Source organism: Anser brachyrhynchus (genome assembly GCF_964034855.1).
Source record: "Anser brachyrhynchus genome assembly, chromosome: 8".
Taxonomy (NCBI): domain Eukaryota; kingdom Metazoa; phylum Chordata; class Aves; order Anseriformes; family Anatidae; genus Anser; species Anser brachyrhynchus.
The window spans coordinates 14,706,024-14,714,356 of record NC_137702.1 but is presented as its reverse complement, the minus strand read 5'-3'; the positions used below and the strand labels follow the sequence as shown (position 1 = coordinate 14,714,356).

The following is an 8,333-nucleotide window of genomic DNA, read 5'->3' as shown; positions in this document are numbered from 1 at the left end:
CCTGGGTCTAGATGTATCTGACTCCTTTCTGTTCTTCTAACTGTAACCGTTCTTCTCTTTTGCATGTCTTGTTTCAAACTGGGGACATGAGGAAAGCTCTGTCCTGATGTCCTGACTTGTCAGTGTAAAGTATGAGCCCCCACTTCCTCTTTGTTTTTTTCCCCTCAGGCTTTTACCAAATGATAGAAACAGTTCCAGGTGACCTTGTGTCCACTATGAGGTCATCCCTTTAAAAAACACCTTTTTTTTTTTTTTGTTTGCTGTAACGTTTTTCTCAGCAATGTGTTTCTAAGCAGCCTGCTAAATAACCTGTAACACTTAAAAACTTATATCTAAATTATCCACTCAGTTACAGTGGTGCAGACCCAATGATTTCTGTCCTTGTTTCTGTGGTTAAGTGAGAGGGACAAGCAGCTATTCACCGTGCTCTGTTTTTTCCCTGCTGATCTCCTTTAATTGAGCTGGTTCCTTCTCCCGCGTACTCTGTCATGCAGGTACATTAATTCAATACATATAGAATGAGCTTTTTTCCCTGATCCTCCAGATGAGCTCAGCTCTGCCTTCTGAACTCAACCTATTATTCAGCCTGTCTTGCAACCTGGAAAATCTCTGATTTTAGTGATTCCTGCCATACCCTGCTTTCTGTCTCATGCATTTATTTTATTCTTTCCTGATTCTTTTTTTTTTTTAATGTGGCTTTCTTTTATAGATAATGTTCTTGCCCTTCACATACACAACTTTTGATTGATTTTTTTTAAACATTTTTCTCTTCTCACATTTTTACGCCTCCATCTTCATTTCAAGGTCCCTTAACCTGTTACCTTTATATAAGAGAATGTTAATTAATTTTTTCCTTGCAATATTTTCTGCTCTTTATTTGCTTTGTTCCAGTTTGATATAGCACTGTGTTTTGATCTGTCAGTGATTTTGTATATTTTTATTTATGTACCTGAGGTGAGCAAAATTTCACTGGGGTAGTAGTATTGTGAATGATCAGTGCAGCCATTAATCACCTGTTTTATGGAATCACAGGAAGACATGTCTCTCTCTAAATTTTGGAGCAGCAGCCTTGTAGAACTGAGCTCAGAGGTTGAGGTGCATGCCCCTTGTCTAACCGAGTGAATTTGAATAATGCTAGATAGGCTTTTCTCTAGTATTTATTGTGGTGGAGTTAGTCTTGAAACATGTATGAAATGTGGCAGAAAAGTAATGAAATCACCTAAGTAGAACAAAAAGGGAACGGAAACAACAGGTTTAAACATTTCCTTTCTTTTTTTTTTTAACTGGAATTTGTATGCATTGAAAACATCTCCCAGTATTTTTCTTGAAATCTCAACTTTCAGATAGCCACCTGCTATGCTGCTTTGTTCAGTTCTCTCGGAATGATGACTTATGGTTTGAACAGTGGTATTGCACACTGCATCTTGGGCTACTGTAAGGATCTCTTTTAAATATAGCAGTGCTTTCCAGACTGAAAAGTTAATATTTTAGCATGACATACAGCACAGATGAATGGCAGTCTGTAAAACCAGTACTTTTTTTTTTTTTTTTTCCTGGCAGATATACTTCTCCTTTTGTAAAGGCCAAGAAATTAATGAATGATTTTATTCTTCCCTCTTGCAGCCTGCACAGGGTAATTATATATTATTAATAATGCAGCAGTACAAATGATATTAAATGAACTACATTTGTTAATGTAGATTTTATCCAAATGCTTTTTTCATTGGTGGACTGTTTCTCATCAGGGAGTACTAATTAGCCGTAATATGTGGAAAGATGGGACAGAAACCCAAACTGATAAATAAGATAGATTCAGAAAAATCCATGAAGGAGGAACACCATTTAAGACTGTGAATGGATTACTACGAGGAGACATGAGATTTTTTTTTTTCTTTTTCATATATTTCATGATCATTTGAAAGCTGGGAAGTATCAACTCTTGTTCTCCTATTGCTATAAAGGCCCCACAGAATATTAGAATATTTCAGTTGTCAATTTTTTAATGCTGTTTTCATTTGCAGTAACAAAAATGAATATAAAAGCTATCAAAGTCTTTACTATGCTTGCTCTGGCATTTAAACTAATGTATTAATGAAAATTAGCAATTATTTATTGCTGTTAAAAATATATATTTAAAAAAATCTCTAGCCTCCTGATAAAGTTTATTCTCCCTGTGCTTGAATAATAATCTCTTAATTTTTATTTATGTTGTCATACATTTAATGTGGTTGTACGATATATATACGTGCATAATGCATAAATGTAGAGGATTTGATCTGATTGCTACTAAAATCAACTGAAAGGTTGTTGTAGGCTTCCGAGGGTGTGTTATGAGCCCAAATAACTGTTCTTACAGCTAACGTACAGTTGAGACCCAGACCATATCAAAATGAAACCAACATAATCTCATTTGAAAGCAGTTGTTTGCACCTGTGTTCACAAGATGGAAATTAAATTAATCTCATTCATTAAGAGGCTTACTACACATTTTCATTGTATTTCTTGTTACCAGAGTCCAGTGGTTCTTGTATGCTGTGGGACCCTTCCCATCAGCTAGGCAGCTTTCTTTTCCTGCGCTTTTTACAGGTATTCTGTTTCTAGAAATCTTCACAAAAATATTCTTCCAGCTAGAGCACTGTGAAAATAGAAACTTGCTTGAGAACTCATGGCAGCAAACTTGACCGTGTGGCACACAGAGCTGTGTAAACCACCACAGCAGGCGCTGTTCACAGTCCTCAAGCAAGCGGGATTGCCTCATACATTTTTAAAACTGACCAGTTATAGGACTTTACATTCCTCTCTGGAGTGATAGAATTTCTCCTTTTCCTTAAAGTCCCCACCCTTGTTTCTTACTGGTGGCACGTATGATCGCTGGTCACACCATAACAGGCTCTAGCATATCCCACTGCCGTGCGTTGGTGCCGTGTGCGGTGTGCGCACGGGCAGGGTGTGCAGTGATGTGCTCGTGGAGCCAGGCCGTGTGGTCCTGCCGGGTCAGGCGGCTGGTGGAAGCCATAGGCGCAGGATGCATTATCGCTGCCAGCAGTCTCAGCATCTAGGAAGCTGTGCCTCTTAAAAACCCTTCACAGAAACACATAGATTTAGAACTGTTTACATTTTAATACAACTATTTCGTGTAATTAAAGTAAACAGATAAACAGATCAATATGTTGAAACAGATGTATAAATATATAGATAGACATATTGCACGGAAACCTTAATATTTCATCCAAATGAAATACTCTATTCCAAATGTGCCCCGTAGGAGTTTTGCTCAAGGCTATGCTTAGGTATACTCAAAAATTCCCGATAGCTAGTCACGAGGGAAAATATGTTCTCTTACAGATAATTGCTACTGGCAGCTAGAGACCTAGAGAATTTGATGTGCAATAATGTGACCTGACTACGTATTAAACTTTTTTGAAGGACATGTGTAAAGAAATTTTATATGCTTCTCACACTCCTTAGTTTTTTTGGATTTCACTTGTGTTAGCACATTTTTAACAACTTCCCTATGTTTAATCCTGCTAGGGTTCATCCTAATAGTTCTCAGCCATAAGAGATTCTAGTATTGTGTTGTGTTTTTTTTTTTCTCAGTTTTTGTTATTTTTTGTTTTTTCCCCCAAAACAAATGAGGTTTAGAAATGTAGGATGGAGAGAAGGAAAGAAGAATAAAGCCCAAGTGAATTGTAAGGAATACGTAAACAAAGCAGAATTGCATTATTGATGACAGAACTTGAAAAAAATGAAACCAGTAAATAGTTTTTCTTTAAAAATACATGAGATTAACTATTCAACTGCTGATTGTTTCCCTGCTTTAAATTTCAATGTTGTCTTGTAAGCATCTACATCGTATCTAGATATGTGTTAGTTACTGCCCTGTTATCTCTTAGGAAAGCTTATGATTGCCTTTCTGTATTCAAAAGGGTATATGTTCGACACCACTTTTTTCCCATTGGAAAGTACATAGTAAATACAGAAAAAACAAAACAACAACAAAAAATCTTATAATAAACAGTTCTGACATTTATTTTTTAGATTATATTTTCCTTTAGTGATGGTTTGTAATATTTGTTTCCCAACATTCAGTATTATCACTAAGCTAAATTTGATTTTTCATAAACCACCAGAAACTGAAAATGAAATTCCAAAAGATACAAAATGATGCAATGACTCCAATAAATATCTTTATATAGCTTATAAAAATACTTGAATCATATTATTTTCTTGTTGGCAGATGTTAACAGGCCATAAATATATATATTGTTGTTCACTGTCCAAACAAAGATAAAAGACAAGTAACTGTTTCCCATCATTATGAACATTTTCAATTCCTCTTACTTAATATGAAAACAAAACAAAAAAACTCACAAATTCCATATTTATATCTACAGTCAATACAACTGACTGAAATATTTTCTTTTTAATTTCTATTATTATTTCTATTTTTACTGTAAAATTTTATATATGAATATAGATAGCAATGTAGTGTTTGTATATAGGTAGTGATAATATTTTGATATAACATGGAAGTTTAATTGCAAAAACATTTAACTCTGTTTCTATAAAATAATCCCATCTTATTCTTGTTAAACAGATAACAACGATACAATCAAAAAAACCCCACAACATGGTTTTGCTATAATTTAGATTTTACTCAGTGACAGTTGTGGAAAATAGTAGTGTGTGTAATATAATAACTAATTAGAAAAATGAATTACACTCCTGTTCCTTGAAACTCTTTGATTTGGTCAGTTTGACACGTTTCTAAGCTTCCTTTGGTACCTCACAGTTTTATGGAGATGGGGTCAGTACAGATGGTTTTGCTGGGGTAGTTCAGTAAGTCTTAAGTCTTGATCATACTCTCTTCTGAAGATCCCTTTGTGCATTGTTGCCAAGCAATAAATACAGCCTTTGATTATCAGGGTTATAATGAGAAATTATAAAATTGCCACACAGTGTTGTCAGGAAGGAAGTCCCATCGCTCAATTGTCAGTGGGGTGCATGTAATTTAGCCTTTGTCTCTCTCCTAATATGCTGCAGAACTGATCTTTCCACCTTTCTGAAGATACTTGAATTAAAAGCGGTTCCATTTGAGCTCTGACAGGTTTGGTACAGTGCTCCTTCAGCTCTGCGAGGAAGGACCTTACTATTGTATCAGTGGAGTTATGAACGCGCTGGGAGGGAAATTTATTTCCAACTTTCTGTGTGGTGGAGACGATCTGGTCCCAGTTGCTGTATCATCTGAGGTAGACAGGTGGCATCAGGCAGTTAGCAAATAAAAGATGAAGGCAGCAGCAGCAGGTTACGGCCTCGGGCACAGCAAACACTCAAATCAGCTGCAGCAGGTTGAGGCCTGAGGCGGGACAGCATGGCTGACTCCTGCGGAAACAAAGCCAGACCTGTCACCAGTGCAGCTCATCCATGAATGTGTGCAACTGGGATGCTACAGAAGCAGTGCAGAGCCTCGCAGTTACAGGTCAGCCATGCCGTGTGTGACATCTGGCTCACTCCCAAAACCAAGAAGTCCCCCAGAAATCTGAATCAGGTAAAGCCTGCTGCTTCAAGGAAAGTATTTATCGAAAGGTGCATTAGGAAATTATGCATTTCAGTACTTAGAGGATTTTTAAAGTTGTATTAATGAAATGTGAAAAGGGAGATGGGTATAAGCCAAGAAAGTGTAAACACAGATGTACCAGGTGTCCCAGTCCTGTGTACCTGCTGCTGCTGCTGAGTGGTGAATGCCTCCCATTGGATCTGTAGTAAAAACTGAGTAGCGTGGGAGACGAGAGTACACAGGATAAGCAGAATTAGTCACTTTTCAGGGTAAAGCATAAAAGAAAAAATTCTTTGCATATGCTTTTAAGGGTTTCTATATTCAAGCAAATGTATATTTGTTTCTCATATGCATATGACTGATAAAAAGTTTTTAGCCCAAGACCTTGTTCATTTTACCAGTATTTGTCTAATAATTATTTTCTTTCTCTCTGTAACCTGTGCCTGTCTTGGATTCTGATGACCAATGTTGGCTGTAATAGCTTTACTATTACTCTTTCAAGCAGAAAAACAAACAAACAAAGCCCCCCTTTCTTCAAAAAAAAAAAAAAAGCAGCCAAACAGAAAACGTAAGAGCTAATGAGACGAGCAGAGCTTTCCATCTTCTAATATTCAAAACACAAGATGTGAATTCCAGCAAGTAGAAAAAAATCCCAGTTTTTTAATTTTGAAAAAAACAAGGCAAGTTGTCAGCACTGAAGCAAGGAAAATAATATCTGAATAAAAGTTCAAGTCCAGGTGAAGCTGTGATGTAAATTACATGAGGGAATAAGCAGTTACCTGTAAGATAATGGCTCAGGAAGAGTGTAGATAGGTACAGACCCTTACCAAGTCCCTCAGCCACAGCGGGCTCTCAGTGCACACTGCTGGCCCTCCATGAAAGCAAATGGGGTTCTCCTCTGGCTTGGCCTCTCCCAGCAGAGCTAACCGTGGTTCACCTGGCAGTCACCCTCTGGGGGAGGAAGCAAATGAGTAAAGTAAGCACTAAAACAGTCACTGCAAACTCACCAAGCTCAATGGTAAGAGCTGTCCTTCAGAGAAACACGGTGGTGCATGCAAGGTACCTGATGACAGCTAGTAGAGGTGGCTTCTAACTGGACTGTTTGATGCTGTGCTGAGTCCAAGCTAATATCTGAAATATTAGCTTGAGCTCAGTGGTATTTTAACTGTGATAATGGAACGTTTAATCACTTTAGAGTGGAGGCAAAATGAGCTCTTACCTACCTGTGGTTACATTACATAGTCATAAACATTCAGACTTGTTATTTCTGGCATTGAGTGCCTGAAGTCAACGAGAATATTTCCATTAATATGATGCTGCAGATCAATCCTGAGAGCACAAGTTTTGTTCACTGTAAGCTAGACATCAACAACAAAAGTGAAATATGATTCATAGAAATCAGCTGATGTATTGATCTTCATTTGCTGATAGCAAAAAACAAGTTTGCTGTTTTTAACAGTATCCTCATATAAAGTCTTCGAGTGGATCAAGAATCAGAAGAAAGGGTCTGGCATTGTGCCTTTTTTACACATGAAGCTCTTTTGAAATCAGCAGCAGTAAAGCCTGTAAAACTACTAAACTAAGAACTGCATCCAGAGAATCTCTGGGTCAGCGTACCAAGTTTTCTCTTTTCCAAGCATATTTGCATTGGCTAGAAACAGGATAAATTTGACTTGCTGGAAATGTGGTTGTCCTTTTTATAGAGGAGAGAAGAGAGAAATTACTGGTCTCATCAATGACCTCAAAATATTTGGGCAAAGAAAAGGAATAAACTTCTGGTGGAACTGTATAATGTTTTACATCAGTGACGGAAACTCTGCCTGTCTGAATTGATCAGTGGCTATGCTTTACTGTGATTTCTAAAGCAAATGCTGAGGTCTAAGAATTCAGGGTGGCAGTTATGAAACATTAAAAAATCCACAGGGGACAAAAATCTGTACTACTAAACACCAGTAAAGAACTACATAATTACTGAATAATCATTTTTCTTGCAATGAAAAGTATCTTAACTTTTTGAAATAATGCACATTTAACATAGATTGGTATCTCTGAAGCAGATGTCTCCTTGACATGTGCATTCAAGCTGTTGGCGGTGACCTTGTAGGGTGAAGCGGCTTTGAAAATTAGCTTTTCCTCCCAATCTGTGAAAATAATGCTGTACTGAAGATTTAATAAAAGTCATAGCTTCTCATAGAAGCTTATTTCAGCAAAGTAAACTATTAATTAAAATAACAAATGTCAGCTATTTCTCAGCTTGACAGTTAACACAACACAGCTTTTGCCTAGCATGATGTACAGAATGTATGGGAGGTATACCTATAATTCATTTTATCTATGTATGGTTCACTTCTTATATTTTAATACAGTGATAAATTAACAAAAAATGCTGCAGTTTTCTTAGTGGTGTGAGAGCTTGGGGAAAACCCATCTGGCATGTAAACAGCGTATGGCTAAAATGGGGAGAAAAATTAAATTAGGGAATTTCTGAAGGACTTAAGCTTTTCAAAACAAAGAAGAACATTTTTAACCCTGTCACTTGCCCTTTATGTGCCATTACCCCCTGAGGTGGAGCAGATGTGGAGGGATGGGAGAGGAAGTTGTGAGCTATTGTAATGTGTTTTTTGCTTTAAATGAAAAAAAAAGCATGGGCAGGGCATTACGGCTTTGAGTTATATGCCACTGTGAAGGTAAATGCCTCTCAGGAATTGAGGCAGAAGGCACCTGCCGTTGCCTTCTTTTGGAAGTTTAGGTCTGGCAAAAGGGCCTGCTGGACCTT

At 37.2% G+C, this 8,333-nt stretch overlaps 1 long non-coding RNA gene across 1 annotated transcript in view; it reads right to left on the bottom strand.

Annotated features, from left to right (window-relative positions):
- Positions 1–1,750: 1,750 nt before the first annotated feature.
- LOC308198691 overlaps positions 1,751–8,333 on the bottom strand; it is a 62,266-nt gene continuing 55,683 nt past the window's right edge. Inside the window, exon 4 of the long non-coding RNA XR_013954108.1 lies at positions 1,751–6,508. This is a non-coding gene — a long non-coding RNA (uncharacterized lncRNA). The remainder of the gene's footprint in view (positions 6,509–8,333) is intronic.